Raw genomic sequence first — 16,889 nt, forward strand, 5'->3', positions numbered from 1 at the left:
AATTTAGTGTTTTAGTCTGTTTGAGGTGCCAAAAAATTATCACAGTTGTGTAACGTAACAGGCATTTATTTTCTCACAATTCTGGAGGCTGAAAGGTCAACATCGAGGTCCCTGTAGTATGTATTTCCAGGGAGACCTCTTTTCCTGGCTTGCAGTTGAACACTTCTCACTGTGCCCTTAACATAGCCTTTCCTCTGTGAGCATGTGTGGAGAGAGAGCGTGAGCTCTGGTGCCTTTTCTTTGTCTTATAAGGGCACCAGTCCTATGGGATCAGATTGCCACTATTGTGCCTTCAATTAACCTTAACTGCCTCCTTACAGGCCTTATGTCTAAATATAATCACCTGGCAGTTTCAAGCTTAACATACACATTTTGGAGAGGGACACAATTCAGTACACAGCATTGAGAAGCAATATTCAAAATCCTAAATAGTACTCCTAAAAACAAAGTTATTAGGACAAGAGAAGGCTGAGAAACTGCCACAGATCAGAGGAGGTTAGAAAGACAGACATGACTAAATGTAAAGTGGTACCATGAGTGAGATCTTGGAAAAAATAAAAATAAAACAAGTATTGGGGAGAACATATAAATTCTGAATTAATTGTACAATTTAGTTAATACTCATGCACCAAAATTGGTTTTTATTATGACAAACATCCAGTGATGAGGTAGGGTGTTAAAAACAGGAAAAGTGAGTGAAAGGTATACAGAAATTCTAAGGTTACATTTCTTTAAATCTAAACATAATGTAAAATGGAAGTTGTATTTAAAAAAAAAAAAACAAGAAAAAAATTACTGAACAGAAACTAAAATAAATACAAAGGAAAATTAGGCCATCCATGAGCCAATTAATAAGAGACCTTTACTAAAAAAGGATTATAATTATGTTGGGGGTCCTGAAGACCACCCTCAGACTCAACAATAAGCTGGAAGGATTAACAGAGCTGAGTAAATCCGTTATATTTATAGCTATGGTTTATTACAGAGAAAGAAAACAGATTAACATTAGAAATGGAAAAGGCGGGAGCTCACCACAGCTCAGCAAGGCCACTGTGACCAGACTGCCTCTCTAGATTCCCTCTTCTCTGGGCAGGGCATCTCTGAGAGAGGACAGCAGTCCCAATCAGGGACATAGAAATAAAACCCCTACCTCCCTGGGACAGAGCAAGTTGGGGAAGGGGCAGTTGTGGGCACAGCTTCAGCAGACTGGAATGCCCCTTCCTGGCAGCTCTGAAGGAAGCAGCAGATCTCCCAGCACAGCATTCGAGCTCTGATAAGGGACAGCCTGCCTCCCCAAGTGGGTCTCTGACCTTGTGTATCTTGACTGGGAGACACCTCCCAGTAGGGGCCGACAGATACCTCATACAGGAGAACTCTGGCTGACATATGGCAGGTGCCCATCTGGGATGCAGCTTCCAGAGAAAGGAACAGGCAGAAATCTTTGCTGTTCTGCAGCCTCCACCAGTGATACTCAGGCAAATGGGGTACGGAGCAGACCTCCAGCAAACTCCAGCAGACGTGTAGCAGAGGGGCCTGATTGTTAGAAGGAAAACTAACAAACAGAAAGGAATAGTATCAATATCAACAAAAAGGACTTCCACTCAGAGACCCCATCCAAAGGTCACCAACTTCAAAGACCAAAGGTAGATAGATCCATAAAGATGGGGAGAAGTCAGCGCAAAAAGGCTAAAAATTCAAAAAACCAGAATGCCTCTTCTCCTCCAAGGGATTACAACTCCTCACCAGCAAGCGAACAAAACTGGACAGAGAATGAGTTTGATGAATTGACAGAAGTAGGCTTCAGAAGGTGGGTAATATCAAAGTCCTCTGAGCTAAAGGAGCATGTTCTAACTCAATGCAAGGAAGCTAAGAATCTTGAAAAAAGGTTAGATGAATTGCTAACTAGAATAACCAATTTAAAGAAGAACATGAATAACCTGATGGAGCTGAAAAACACAGCATGAGAACTTCGTGAAGCATCAATAGCCAATCAATAGCATCAATCAAAACAAGTATAAATAGCCAAATCTATCAAGCAGAAGAAAGGATATCAGAGGTTGAAGATCAACTCAATGAATTAAAGTGAGAAGACACGATTAGACAAAAAAGAGTAAGAAGAAACAAACAAAGCCTCCAAGAAATATGAGACTATGTGAAAAGACCAAATCTACATTTGATTGGTGTACCTGAAAGTGATGGGGAGAATGGAACTATGTTGGAAAACACTCTTCAGGATATTATCTGGGAGAACTTCCCCAACCCAGCCAGGCAGGCCAACATTCAAATTCAGCAAATACAAAGAACGCCACAAATACTCCTTGAGAAGAGCAACTCCAAGACACATAATTGTCAGATTCACCAAGGTTGAAATGAGGAAAAAATTTTAAAGGCAGCCAGAGAGAAAGGTCGGGTTACCCACAAAGGGAAGCCCATCAGACTAACAGTGGATCTCTGAGCAGAAACCCTACAAGTCAGAAGACAGTGGGGCCAATACTCAACATTCTTAAAGAAAAAAATTTTCAACCCAGAATTTCATATCCAGCCAAACTAAGCTTCGTAAGTGAAGAAGAAATAAAATCATTTATAGACAAGGAAATGCTGAGAGATTTTGTTATCACAAGGCCTGCCCTACAAGAGCTCCTGAAGGAAGCACTAAACATGTAAAAGAACAACCAGTAGTGGCCACTGCAAAAACATACCAAATTGTAAAGACCATCGACACTGTGAAGAAACTGCATCAACTAATGGGTAAAACAACCAGCTAGCATCTTAACAACAGGATCAAATTCACACATAACAATATTAACCTTAAATGTAAATGGGCTAAATGCCTCAATTAAAAGATACACACTAGCAAATTGGATAAAGAGTCAAGACCCACCAGTGTGCTGTGTTCAGGAGACCCATCTCACCTTCTAAGGCACACATAGGCTCAAAATAAAGGGATGGAGGAAGATCTACCAAGCAAATGGAAAACAAAAAAAGGCAGGGGTTGCAATCCTAGTCTCTGATAAAACAGACTTTAAACCAACAAAGATCAACAGAGACAAAGAAGGGCATTACATAACGGTAAAGGGATCAATGCAAAAAGAAGAGCTAACTATCCTAAATATATATGCGCCCAATACTGGAGCACCCAGATTCATAAAGCAAGTTCTCAGAGACCCACAAAGAGACTTAGACTCCCACATAATAATAGTGGGAGACTTTAATACCTCACTGTCAATATTAGACCAATCAACAAGAGAGAAAATTAGCAAGGATACCCAGGACTTGAACTCAACTCCGGAACAAGTGGACCTAATAGACATCTACAGAACTCTCCACCCCAAATCAACAGAATATTCGTTCTTCTCAGCACCACATCACACTTATTCTGAAATTGACTATATAATTGGAAGTAAAACACTCATAAGCAAATGCATATGAATAGAAATCATAACAGTCTCTCAGACCACAGTGCAATCAAATTAGAACTCAGGATTAAGAAACTCTTTCAAAACTGCACAACTACATGGAAACTAAACAACATGCTCCTGAATGACTACTTGGTAACTAACCCACAAGAGAAAGCAGGAAAGACCTAAAATCGGCATCCTAACATCACAATTAAAAGAATGAGAGAAGCGAGAGCAAACAAATTCAAAAGCTAGCAGAACACAAGAAATAAATAAGATCAGAGAAGAGCTGAAGGAGATAGAGACTTGAAAAACCCTTTAAAAATCAATGAAGGCAAGAGCTGTTTTTTTGTAAAGATCAACAAAATGGATAGACCAGTAGTCAGATTAATAAAGAACAAAAGGGAGAAGAATCAAATAGATGCAATAAAAAATGATAAAGGGGATATCACCACCGATCCCACAGAAATACAAACTACCATCAGAGAATACTATAAACACCTCTATGCAAATAAACTAGAAAATCTAGAAGAAATGAATAAATTCCTGGATACATACACCCTACCAAGACAAAACCAGGAAGAAGTTGAATCCCTGAATAGATCAATAACAAGTTCTGAAATTGAGGCAGCAATTAATAGCCTGCCAACCAAAAATAGTCCCAGACAAGACAGATACACAGCTGAATTCTACCAGAGGTACAAAGAGGAGCTGGTACCATTCCTTCTGAAACTATTCCAAACAATAGAAAAAGTGGGACTCCTCCCTAACTCATTTTATGAGGCCAGCATCATCCTAATACCAAAACCCGGCAGAGACACAACAAAAAAAGTAAATTTCAGGCCAATATTCATGATGAACATCGATGCAAAAATCCTCAATAAAATACTGGCAAACCAAATCCAGCAGCACATGAAAAAGCTTATCCACCATGATCAAGTCAGCTTCATCCCTGGGGTGAAAGGTTGTTTCAACATATACAAATCAATAAACATAATCCATCACATAAACAGAACCAACGACAAAAACCACATCATTGTCTCAATAGATGTAGAAAAGGTCTTCAACAAAATTCAACGGCACTTCTTGCTAAAAACTCTTAATAAACTAGGCATTGATGGAACGTATCTCAAAATAGTAAGAGCTACTTATGACAAACCCACAGGCAATATCATACTGAATGGGCAAAAACTGGAAGCATTCCTTTTGAAAACTGGCCAAAGACAAGGATGCCCTCTCTCACCACTCCTATTCAATATAGTATTGGAAGTTCTGGCCAGGGCAATTAGGCAAGAGAAAGAAATCAAGGGTATTCAGTTAGGAAAAGAAGAAGTCAAATTGTCCCTCTTTGCAGATGACATGATTGTATATTTAGAAAACCCCATTGTCTCAGCCCAAAATCTCCTTAAGCTGATAAGCAACTTCAGCAAAGTCTCAGGATACAAAATCAATGTGCAAAAATCACAAGCATTCCTATACACTGATAACAGACAAACAGAGAGCCAAATCATGAGTGAACTCTCATTCACGATTGCTACAAAGAGAATGAAATACCTAGGCACACAACTTACAAGGGATGTGAAGGACCTTTTCAAGGGGAACTACAAACCACTGCTCAAGGAAATAAGAGAGGACACAAACAAATGGAAAAATATTCCATGCTCATGGATAGGAAGAATCAATATTGTAAAAATGGCCATACTGCCCACAGTAATTTATAGATTCAATGCTATCCCCATCAAGTTCCCAATGACTTTCTTCACAGAATTGGAAAAAAGTACTTTAAATTTCATATGGAACCAAAAAAGAGCCCACATAGCCAAGACAATGCTAAGCAAAAAGAACAAAGCTGGAAGCATCATGCTACCTGACTTCAAACTATACTACAAGGCTACAGTAAGCAAAACAGCAAGGTACTGGTACCAAAACAGATATGTAGACCAATGGATCAGAACAGAGGCCTCATAAATAATGCCATACATCTACAACCATCTGATCTTTGACAAACCTGATGAAAAGTAGCAATGGGGAAATGATTCCCTATTTAATAAATGGTGTTGGGAAAACTGGCTAGCCATATGCAGAAAGCTGTACCTGGATCCCTTCCTTACAACTTACACAAAAATTAAGATGAATTAAAGTCTTGAATGTAAGACCTGAAACCATAAAAACCCTAGAAGGAAACCTAGGTAATACCATTCAAGACATAGACTTGGACAAGCACTTCATGACTAAAACACCAAAGCAATGGCAACAAAAGCAAAAATAGACAAATGGGATCTGACTAAACTAAAGAGCTTCTGCACAGCAAAAGAAACTATCATCAGATTGAACAGACAACCTAAAGAATGGGAGAAAATTCTTGCAATCTATCCATCTGACAAAGGGCTAATATCCAGAATCTACAAAGAACTTAAACAAATTTACAAGAAAAAAATAACCCCATCAAAAAGTAGGTGAAGGATATGAAGAGTCACTTCTCAAAAGAAGACATTTATGCAACCAACAAACATATGATAAAAAGCTCATTATCACTGGTCATTAGAGAAATGCAAATCAAAACCACAATGAGATACCATCTCATGCCATTTAGAATGGCAATCATTAAAAAGTCAGGAAACAACAGATGCTGGAGAGAATGTGGAGAAATAGGAATACTTTTACATTGTTGGTGGAAGTGTAAATCAGTTCAACCATTGTGGAAAATAGTGTGGCTATTCCTCAAGGATCTGGAACTAGAAATACCATTTGACCCATCAATCTCATTACTAGGTATATACCCAAAGGATTATAAACCATTCTACTATAAAGACACATGCACATGTATGTTTATTGTGGCACTGTTCACAATAGTAAAGACTTGGAACCAACCCAAATCCCCATCAATGATAGACTGGATAAAGCAAATGTAGCACATATACACCATGGATTACTATGCACCTGTAAAAAAGGATGAGTTCATGTCCTTTGCAAGGACACGGTTGACCCTGGAAACCCTCATTCTCAGCACACTAACACAAGAACAGAAAACCGAACACTACACATTCTCACTCATAAGTGGAAGTTGAACCCTGAGAACACATGGACATAGGGAAGGGAACATCACACACTGGAGCCTGTCGGGGGGTAGGGGGCTAGGGGAAGAGTAGTGTTAGGAGAAATACCTAATGTAGATGATGGGTTGATGGATGCAGCAAACCACCATGGCATATGTATACTTATGTAACAAAGCTGCATTTTCTGCACATGTACCTGAGAACTTAAAGTGTTAAAAAAAGAAAAAGGAAAAGAAAAAGAAATGGAAAAGGCACACGGGTGAAATCAAAGAGACATCAGACAAAAAAAGGGGAATTGCACTTAGTTCACCTGACAACAACCTGTGACAACACATGTGACATCTTGCTAACAAGGCTAGCTCACTTGAGCCTTGACATTCAGATTTTTATCAGAGATTAGTGCCATAAGCATGCAGCAGCAGCTTGACTAAACGTAACTCCTTAGTTTCCATCTGCCTAGAGGTTAAATTGATACCATGTGGCCCGGATTCTCAGACACACCAAAGCGCTCTATCAGGCCGTATATTCCAAGGGCTCAGAGGTTATTTCTCAGGGGCTAGTCAAGAGTCAGTCTTTCTGAAGACAGGCCTGCCTTTAGACTATGCAGGGTTTTAGCAACCCAGGCCTACTGAACTGACTCCTTATTGCACAAAAATAAATCTTTTTTAGTACTCGAAGCTCCCAGGAATATAACAAAGAAAAATTAAATGATAGGGGACGGATACTTGACCGTAAGGAATATAAAATTATAGAGAAGATATTCATGTAAAGGAAAAAAAAAAGTATCTGTGATTTAATAAAGGAAAGTTAAATTGTTCCATTAACTCAAAAAGAATGATCATATTTTAAAAGTAACATAGGTAAAAACATTTTTAAAAAATCTGGATAGACCTCGCAGACCTTGCCAGCTTCACACTCACCTCGGTGTCTGCTGCACCCGCCGTTTCTTCTCCTAGGCCACGAGACCCAGCGGCTAGAAATTCACCATGTCTATTCTCAAGGTCCATGCCAGGGAGATCTTTGACTCTCGTGGGAATCCCACTGTTGAGGTTGATCTCTTCACCTCAAAAGGTCTCTTCAGAGCTGCTGTGCCCAGTGGTGCTTCAACTGGTATCTATGAGGCCCTAGAGCTCCGGGACAATGATAAGACTCGCTATATGGGGAAGGGTGTCTCAAAGGCTGTTGAGCACATCAATAAAACTATTGCGCCTGCCCTGGTTAGCAAGAAACTGAACGTCACAGAACAAGAGAAGATTGACAAACTGATGATCGAGATGGATGGAACAGAAAATAAATCTAAGTTTGGTGCGAACGCCATTCTGGGGGCGTCCCTCGTCGTCTGCAAAGCTGGTGCTGTTGAGAAGGGGGTCCCCCTGTACCGCCATATCGCTGACTTGGCTGGCAACTCTGAAGTCATCCTGCCAGTCCCGGCTTTCAATGTCATCAATGGCGGTTCTCATGCCGGCAACAAGCTGGCCATGCAGGAGTTCATGATCCTCCCAGTCAGTGCAGCAAACTTCAGGGAAGCCATGCGCATTGGAGCGGAGGTTTACCACAACCTGAAGAATGTCATCAAGGAGAAATACGGGAAAGATGCCACCAATGTGGGGGATGAAGGCGGGTTTGCTCCCAACATCCTGGAGAATAAAGAAGGCCTGGAGCTGCTGAAGACTGCCATTGGGAAAGCTGGCTACACTGATAAGGTGGTCATTGGCATGGACGTAGCAGCCTCCGAGTTCTTCAGGTCTGGGAAGTATGACCTGGACTTCAAGTCTCCCGATGACCCCAGCAGGTACATCTCACCTGATCAGCTGGCTGACCTGTACAAGTCCTTCATCAAGGACCACCCAGTGGTGTCTATCGAAGATCCCTTTGACCAGGATGACTGGGGAGCTTGGCAGAAGTTCACGGCCAGTGCAGGAATCCAGGTAGTCGGGGATGATCTCACAGTGACCAACCCAAAGAGGATTGCCAAGGCCGTGAACGAGAAGTCCTGCAACTGCCTCCTGCTCAAAGTCAACCAGATTGGCTCCGTGACCGAATCCCTTCAGGCGTGCAACTTGGCCCAGGCCAATGGTTGGGGCGTCATGGTGTCTCATCGTTCTGGGGAGACTGAAGATACCTTCATTGCTGACCTGGTTGTGGGGCTGTGCACTGGGCAGATCAAGACTGGTGCCCCTTGCCGATCTGAGCGCTTGGCCAAGTACAACCAGCTCCTCAGAATTGAAGAGGAGCTGGGCAGCAAGGCTAAGTTTGCCGGCAGGAACTTCAGAAACCCCCTGGCCAAGTAAGCTGGGGGCAGGCAAGCCCTTCGGTCACCTGTTGGCTAAATAGACCCCTCCCCTTGTGTCAGCTCGGGCAGCTCGAGGCCCCGACCAACGCTTGCAGGGGTCCCTGCTAGTTAGCGCCCCTCACCCGCCGCGGTGGAGTCCGTGCCACTTCCTTAGAACTTCACAGAACCAAGCTCCCCGAGCCCTGTTTGGCAGCTCTAGCTTTGCCGTCGTGTAATTGGCCCAAATCACTGTTTTTCTCGCCTTACTTTCCACCAAGTGTCTGGAGTCATGTGAGCCTCGTGTCATCTCCGGGGTGGCCACAGGCAAGATGCCCGGTGGTTTTGTGCTTAAAATAAAAAGCCTCAGTGACCCATGAGGAAAAAAAAAAAAAATCTGCCCAGTATAGCACTACCCTCTTTGACACAATGTCCCCTTTCCTTTGTGCTCTGAATGGGAGCTTCCATGCAAAGCCCAACCATTTGAGCACAGTTGCTCAAAAGTAGACACTGATTGAGACAGGCTAACTAACCTTCATCTTTAAAACTTTTTAGGGGGACGGAGCAAGATGGCCGAATAGGAACAGCTCCAGTCTCCAACTCCCAGCACGAGCGACACAGAAGACCGGTGATTTCTGCATTTCCAACTGAGGTACTGGGTTCATCTCACTGGGGAGTACTGGACGATCGGTGCTGGTCAGCAGCTGCAGCCCGACCAGCGAGAGCTGAAGCAGGGCGAGGCATCGCCTCACCTGGGAAGCGCAAGGGGGAAGGGAATCCCTTTTCCTAGCCAGGGGAACTGAGACACACAACACCTGGAAAATCAGGTAACTCCCACCCCAATACTGCGCTTTAAGCAAACAGGCACACCAGGAGATCATATCCCACACCTGGCCGGGAGGGTCCCACCCCCACGGAGCCTCCCTCATTGCTAGCACAGCAGTCTGTGATCTACCTGCAAGGCAGCAGCGAGGCTGGGGGAGGGGCGCCTGCCATTGCTGAGGCTTAAGTAGGTAAACAAAGCCGCTGGGAAGCTCCAACTGGGTGGAGCTCACAGCAGCTCAAGGAAACCTGCCTGTCTCTGTAGACTTCACCTCTGGGGACAGGGCACAGCTACACAACAACAACAACAACAACAACAAAGCAGCAGAAACCTCTGCAGACGCAAACGACTCTGTCTGACAGCTTTGAAGAGAGCAGTGGATCTCCCAACACGGAGGTTGAGATCTGAGAAGGGACAGACTGCCTGCTCAAGTGGGTCCCTGACCCCTGAGTAGCCTAACTGGGAGACATCCCCCACTAGGGGCAGTCTGACACCCCACACCTCACAGGGTGGAGTACACCCCTGAGAGGAAGCTTCCAAAGCAAGAATCAGACAGGTACACTCGCTGTTCAGAAATATTCTATCTTCTGCAGCCTCTGCTGCTGATACCCAGGCAAACAGGGTCTGGAGTGGACCTCAAGCAATCTCCAACAGACCTACAGCTGAGGGTCCTGACTGTTAGAAGGAAAACTCTCAAACAGGAAGGACACCTACACCAAAACCCCATCAGTACATCACCATCATCAAAGACCAGAGGCAGATAAAACCACAAAGATGGGGAAAAAGCAGGGCAGAAAAGCTGGAAATTCAAAAAATAAGAGCACATCTCCCCCGGCAAAGGAGCGCAGCTCATCGCCAGCAACGGATCAAAGCTGGACGGAGAATGACTTTGACGAGATGAGAGAAGAAGGCTTCAGTCCATCAAATTTCTCAGAGCTAAAGGAGGAATTACGTACCCAGCGCAAAGAAACTAAAAATCTTGAAAAAAAAGTGGAAGAATTGACGGCTAGACTAATTAATGCAGAGAAGGTCATAAACGAAATGAAAGAGATGAAAACCATGACACGAGAAATACGTGACAAATGCACAAGCTTCAGTAACCGACTCGATCAACTGGAAGAAAGAGTATCAGCGATTGAGGATCAAATGAATGAAATGAAGCGAGAAGAGAAACCAAAAGAAAAAAGAAGAAAAAGAAATGAACAAAGCCTGCAAGAAGTATGGGATTATGTAAAAAGACCAAATCTCCGTCTGATTGGGGTGCCTGAAAGTGAGGGGGAAAATGGAACCAAGTTGGAAAACACTCTTCAGGATATCATCCAGGAGAACTTCCCCAACCTAGTAGGGCAGGCCAACATTCAAATCCAGGAAATACAGAGAACGCCACAAAGATACTCCTCGAGAAGAGCAACTCCAAGACACATAATTGCCAGATTCACCAAAGTTGAAATGAAGGAAAAAATCTTAAGGGCAGCCAGAGAGAAAGGTCAGGTTACCCACAAAGGGAAGCCCATCAGACTAATGGCAGATCTCTCGGCAGAAACTCTCCAAGCCAGAAGAGAGTGGGGGCCAATATTCAACATTCTTAAAGAAAAGAATTTTCAACCCAGAATTTCATATCCAGCCAAACTAAGTTTCATAAGTGAAGGAGAAATAAAATCCTTTACAGATAAGCAAATGCTTAGAGATTTTGTCACCACTAGGCCTGCCTTACAAGAGACCCTGAAGGAAGCACTCAACATGGAAAGGAACAACCGGTACCAGCCATTGCAAAAACATGCCAAAATGTAAAGACCATCGAGGCTAGGAAGAAACTGCATCAACTAACGAGCAAAATAACCAGTTAATATCATAATGGCAGGATCAAGTTCACACATAACAATCTTAACCTTAAATGTAAATGGACTAAATGCTCCAATGAAAAGACACAGACTGGCAAACTGGATAAAGAGTCAAGACCCATCAGTCTGCTGTATTCAGGAGACCCATCTCACACGCAGAGACATACATAGGCTCAAAATAAAGGGATGGAGGAAGATTTACCAAGCAAATGGAGAACAAAAAAAAGCAGGGGTTGCAATCCTAGTCTCTGATAAAACAGACTTTAAACCATCAAAGATCAAAAGAGACAAAGAAGGCCATTACATAATGGTCAAGGGATCAATTCAACAGGAAGAGCTAACTATCCTAAATATATATGCACCCAATACAGGAGCACCCAGATTCATAAAGCAAGTCCTTAGAGACTTACAAAGAGACTTAGACTCCCATACAATAATAATGGGAGACTTCAACACTCCACTGTCAACATTAGACAGATCAACGAGACAGAAAGTTAACAAGGATATCCAGGAATTGAACTCATCTCTGCAGCAAGCAGACCTAATAGACATCTATAGAACTCTCCACCCCAAATCAACAGAATATACATTCTTCTCAGCACCACATCGTACTTACTCCAAAATTGACCATATAATTGGAAGTAAAGCACTCCTCAGCAAATGTACAAGAACAGAAATTATAACAAACTGTCTCTCAGACCACAGTGCAATCAAACTAGAACTCAGGACTAAGAAACTCAATCAAAACCGCTCAACTACATGGAAACTGAACAACCTGCTCCTGAATGACTACTGGGTACATAACGAAATGAAGGCAGAAATAAAGATGTTCTTTGAAACCAATGAGAACAAAGATACAACATACCAGAATCTCTGGGACACATTTAAAGCAGTGTGTAGAGGGAAATTTATAGCACTAAATGCCCACAAGAGAAAGCAGGAAAGATCAAAAATTGACACTCTAACATCGCAATTAAAAGAACTAGAGAAGCAAGAGCAAACACATTCCAAAGCTAGCAGAAGGCAAGAAATAACTAAGATCAGAGCAGAACTGAAGGAGATAGAGACACAAAAAACCCTCCAAAAAATCAATGAATCCAGGAGTTGGTTTTTTGAAAAGATCAACAAAATTGACAGACCACTAGCAAGACCAATAAAGAAGAAAAGAGAGAAGAATCAAATCGACGCAATTAAAAATGATAAAGGGGATATCACCACCGACCCCACAGAAATACAAACTACCATCAAAGAATACTATAAACACCTCTACGCAAATAAACTGGAAAACCTAGAAGAAATGGATAATTTCCTGGACACTTACACTCTTCCAAGACTAAACCAGGAAGAAGTTGAATCCCTGAATAGACCAATAGTAGGCTCTGAAATTGAGGCAATAATTAATAGCCTACCAACCAAAAAAAGTCCAGGACCAGATGGATTCACAGCTGAATTCTACCAGAGGTAGAAGGAGGAGTTGGTACCATTCCTTCTGAAACTATTCCAATCAATAGAAAAAGAGGGAATCCTCCCTAACTCATTTTATGAGGCCAACATCATCCTGATACCAAAGCCTGGCAGAGACACAACAAAAAAAGAGAATTTTAGACCAATATCCCTGATGAACATCGATGCAAAAATCCTCAATAAAATACTGGCAAACCGGATTCAACAACACATCAAAAAGCTTATCCACCATGATCAAGTGGGCTTCATCCCTGGGATGCAAGGCTGGTTCAACATACGCAAATCAATAAACATAATCCAGCATATAAACAGAACCAAAGACAAGAACCACATGATTATCTCAATAGATGCAGAAAAGGCTTTTGACAAAATTCAACAGCCCTTCATGCTAAAAATGCTCAATAAATTCGGTATTGATGGAATGTACCTCAAAATAATAAGAGGTATTTATGACAAACCCACAGCCAATATCATACCGAATGGGCAAAAACTGGAAAAATTCCCTTTGAAAACTGGCACAAGATAGGGATGCCCTCTCTCACCACTCCTATTCAACATAGTGTTGGAAGTTCTGGCTAGGGCAATTAGGCAAGAGAAAGAAATCAGGGGTATTCAGTTAGGAAAAGAAGAAGTCAAATTGTCCCTGTTTGCAGATGACATGATTGTATATTTAGAAAACCCCATTGTCTCAGCCCAAAATCTCCTTAAGCTGATAAGCAACTTCAGCAAAGTCTCAGGATACAAAATTAATGTGCAAAAATCACAAGCATTCTTATATACCAGTAACAGACAAACACAGAGCCAAATCATGAATGAACTTCCATTCACAATTGCTTCAAAGAGAATAAAATACCTAGGAATCCAACTTACAAGGGATGTAAAGGACCTCTTCAAGGAGAACTACAAACCACTGCTCAGTGAAATCAAAGAGGACACAAATAAATGGAAGAACATACCATGCTCATGGATAGGAAGAATCAATATCGTGAAAATGGCCATACTGCCCAAGGTAATTTATAGATTCAATGCCATCCCCATCAAGCTACCAATGAGTTTCTTCACAGAATTGGAAAAAACTGCTTTAAAGTTCCTATGAAACCAAAAAAGAGCCCGCATCTCCAAGACAATCCTAAGTCAAAAGAACAAAGCTGGAGGCATTACGCTACCTGGCTTCAAACTAAACTACAAGGCTACAGTAACCAAAACAGCATGGTACTGGTACCAAAACAGAGATATAGACCAATGGAACAGAACAGAGTCCTCAGAAATAATACCACACATCTACAGCCATCTGATCTTTGACAAACCTGAGAGAAACAAGAAATGGGGAAAGGATTCCCATTTAATAAATGGTGCTGGGGAAATTGGCTAGCTGTAAGTAGAAAGCTGAAACTGGATCCTTTCCTTACTCCTTATATGAAAATTAATTCAAGATGGATTAGAGACTTAAATGTTAGACCTAATACCATAAAAATCCTAGAGGAAAACCTAGGTAGTACCATTCAGGACATAGGCATGGGCAAAGACTTCATGTCTAAAACACCAAAAGCAACGGCAGCAAAAGCCAAAATTGACAAATGGGATCTAATTAAACTAAAGAGCTTCTGCACAGCAAAAGAAACTACCTTCAGAGTGAACAGGCAACCTACAGAATGGGAGAAAGTTTTTGCAATCTACTCATCTGACAAAGGGCTAATATCCAGAACCTACAAAGAACTCAAACAAATTTACAAGAAAAAAACAAACAACCCCATCAAAAAGTGGGCAAAGGATATGAACAGACATTTCTCAAAAGAAGACATTCATACAGCCAACAGACACATGAAAAAATGCTCATCATCACTGGCCATCAGAGAAATGCAAATCAAAACCACATTGAGATACCATCTCACACCAGTTAGAATGGCGATCATTCAAAAGTCAGGAAACAACAGGTGCTGGAGAGGATGTGGAGAAATAGGAACACTTTTACACTGTTGGTGGGATTGTAAACTAGTTCAACCATTATGGAAAACAGTATGGCGATTCCTCAAGGATCTAGAACTAGATGTACCATATGACCCAGCCATCCCATTACTGGGGATATACCCAAAGGATTATAAATTATGCTGCTATAAAGACACATGCACACGTATGTTTATTGCAGCACTATTCACAATAGCAAAGACTTGGAATCAACCCAAATGTCCATCAGTGACAGACTGGATTAAGAAAATGTGGCACATATACACCATGGAATACTATGCAGCCATAAAAAAGGATGAGTTTGTGTCCTTTGTAGGGACATGGATGCAGCTGGAATCCATCATTCTTAGCAAACTATCACAAGAACAGAAAACCAAACACCGCATGTTCTCACTCATAGGTGGGAACTGAACAATGAGATCACTTGGACTCAGGAAGGGGAACATCACATACCGGGGCCTATCATGGGGAGGGGGGAGGGGGGAGGGATTCCACTGGGAGTTATACCTGATGTAAATGACGAGTTGATGGGTGCTGACGAGTTGATGGGTGCAGCACAGCAACATGGCACAAGTATACATATGTAACAAACCTGCACGTTATGCACATGTACCCTACAACTTAAAGTATAATAATAAAAAATAAATTTAAAAAAAAAAAAAGAAAAAATAAATAAATTAATTAATAAAAAAAAAAAAAACTTTTTAGGATGTTTTTTCTACTTGGAACTAATAGCAGTGAATTTACATCTCTTATATAAAGTTGGGCCATACGAGTTGTGAGTGTTGTGAGCTGTGTATTAAGCTATGTGGAGGAAGCTCTGTGAAATAATGAAGTTGACAGGAAGAAAGAACTAGAGTTGTAATATGGCAAGAGTTATGGGGATATTCAAAACTTGATTACGTGCTTGCTTGAAGCTCGTATGTCCTGTACTTCCTGTTTGGTTTCTCTTTGATCCTAGCTACTTCAAATTATCCTTCTGTTCATTGTTACCAAAAGAATCTTTCCTAAATGAACTAAGTTGAAGATTTCTTACAAGAAGAAGCATTTGATCATGTTTTAAGGGAAAACAATCACTAACACTTGTTAAATATGTCCTATGTGTCAGATATATGCTATACACTGAAACCCTAAAATATGAATGACATTCCCTAAAATCTGACACAAAAGTGGATGTTAATATATAAACAGATAAGAGAAATATAAGGGAAATTTAACATGCTTAGCACTATAAAGAATTATGATAAAAATGGTGAGACATGACACACGAGCCTGATTTTACTGTAGGAAAAAAGAAGAAAACATATCCTAGACATGAGGAATTCAAAATGATTTAGATTTGATTTTTAAAATTGTAATAGCTGAAGTGTTGGAAGTAGCTGAGATCACTGGGAAGGAGGAAGAAATTCATATAATAAATACTATGGAACCTAGGAGAACATTACTATTAAAGAATATATTTTAGAAAAAACAGATAAAACAGATATCAAAAAAGATAAAATACAGGCTTAATAGTTTCCAAAGAGATTTAACTATTAGAATAAGTTAAAGCCTTAAAAATGATTTTTGAATCATCCTTGGACATTGGAAGTATTTTCCTTTAAACTTAATCCATTTTCTTAAAACTGGTACTAATTTTTATGCCTTAAAAAAGATTATATAAGAGACCTTCAAAGTCAGTTTCTCAGACCTCTCCTCCCTATCCTCTCTCCCTGTCTTAAACCCAAATTGCTCAACCAGTGGCTATGAACACCTCAAGAACGGTTTCTTCCTTTCCGATCACCATTTTAAAGAACCATCTCTTCCTAAAACAAGTGGAATATTCAATACACCCTTCTGGATAAAGCCCCCCGCCTCCCCACCATATTTTTTTTTTTCTCCCAAGACAAAATATTCCTTCAGAATCTTTTTGTGTTCAGGATTTTCAAATAAACATTTATGCTTAGCCAAGGTTCTAGCTGATTTTGTTCTACAGATATTAGTATTGTGGCTTGAATTAGAACCAGATCCCTTTATGCTCAGTACAGGCCACTTGAACAAGACAGATCATGCCAACGATTCTTTGATGGTTTC

The 16,889-nt window shown here is 41.2% G+C and overlaps 1 pseudogene across 1 annotated transcript; it reads left to right on the top strand.

The window, feature by feature from the left end:
• The first annotated feature begins 7,341 nt into the window (after positions 1-7,341).
• LOC110741268 lies at positions 7,342-9,104 on the top strand (annotated as a pseudogene). Its single transcript, XR_002517178.2, has one exon. The product of XR_002517178.2 is annotated as an alpha-enolase pseudogene (transcript).
• Positions 9,105-16,889: the final 7,785 nt, after the last annotated feature.

The sequence above is a fragment of the Papio anubis genome, chromosome 12, assembly GCF_008728515.1.
Source record: "Papio anubis isolate 15944 chromosome 12, Panubis1.0, whole genome shotgun sequence".
In the NCBI taxonomy this organism is placed as follows: domain Eukaryota; kingdom Metazoa; phylum Chordata; class Mammalia; order Primates; family Cercopithecidae; genus Papio; species Papio anubis.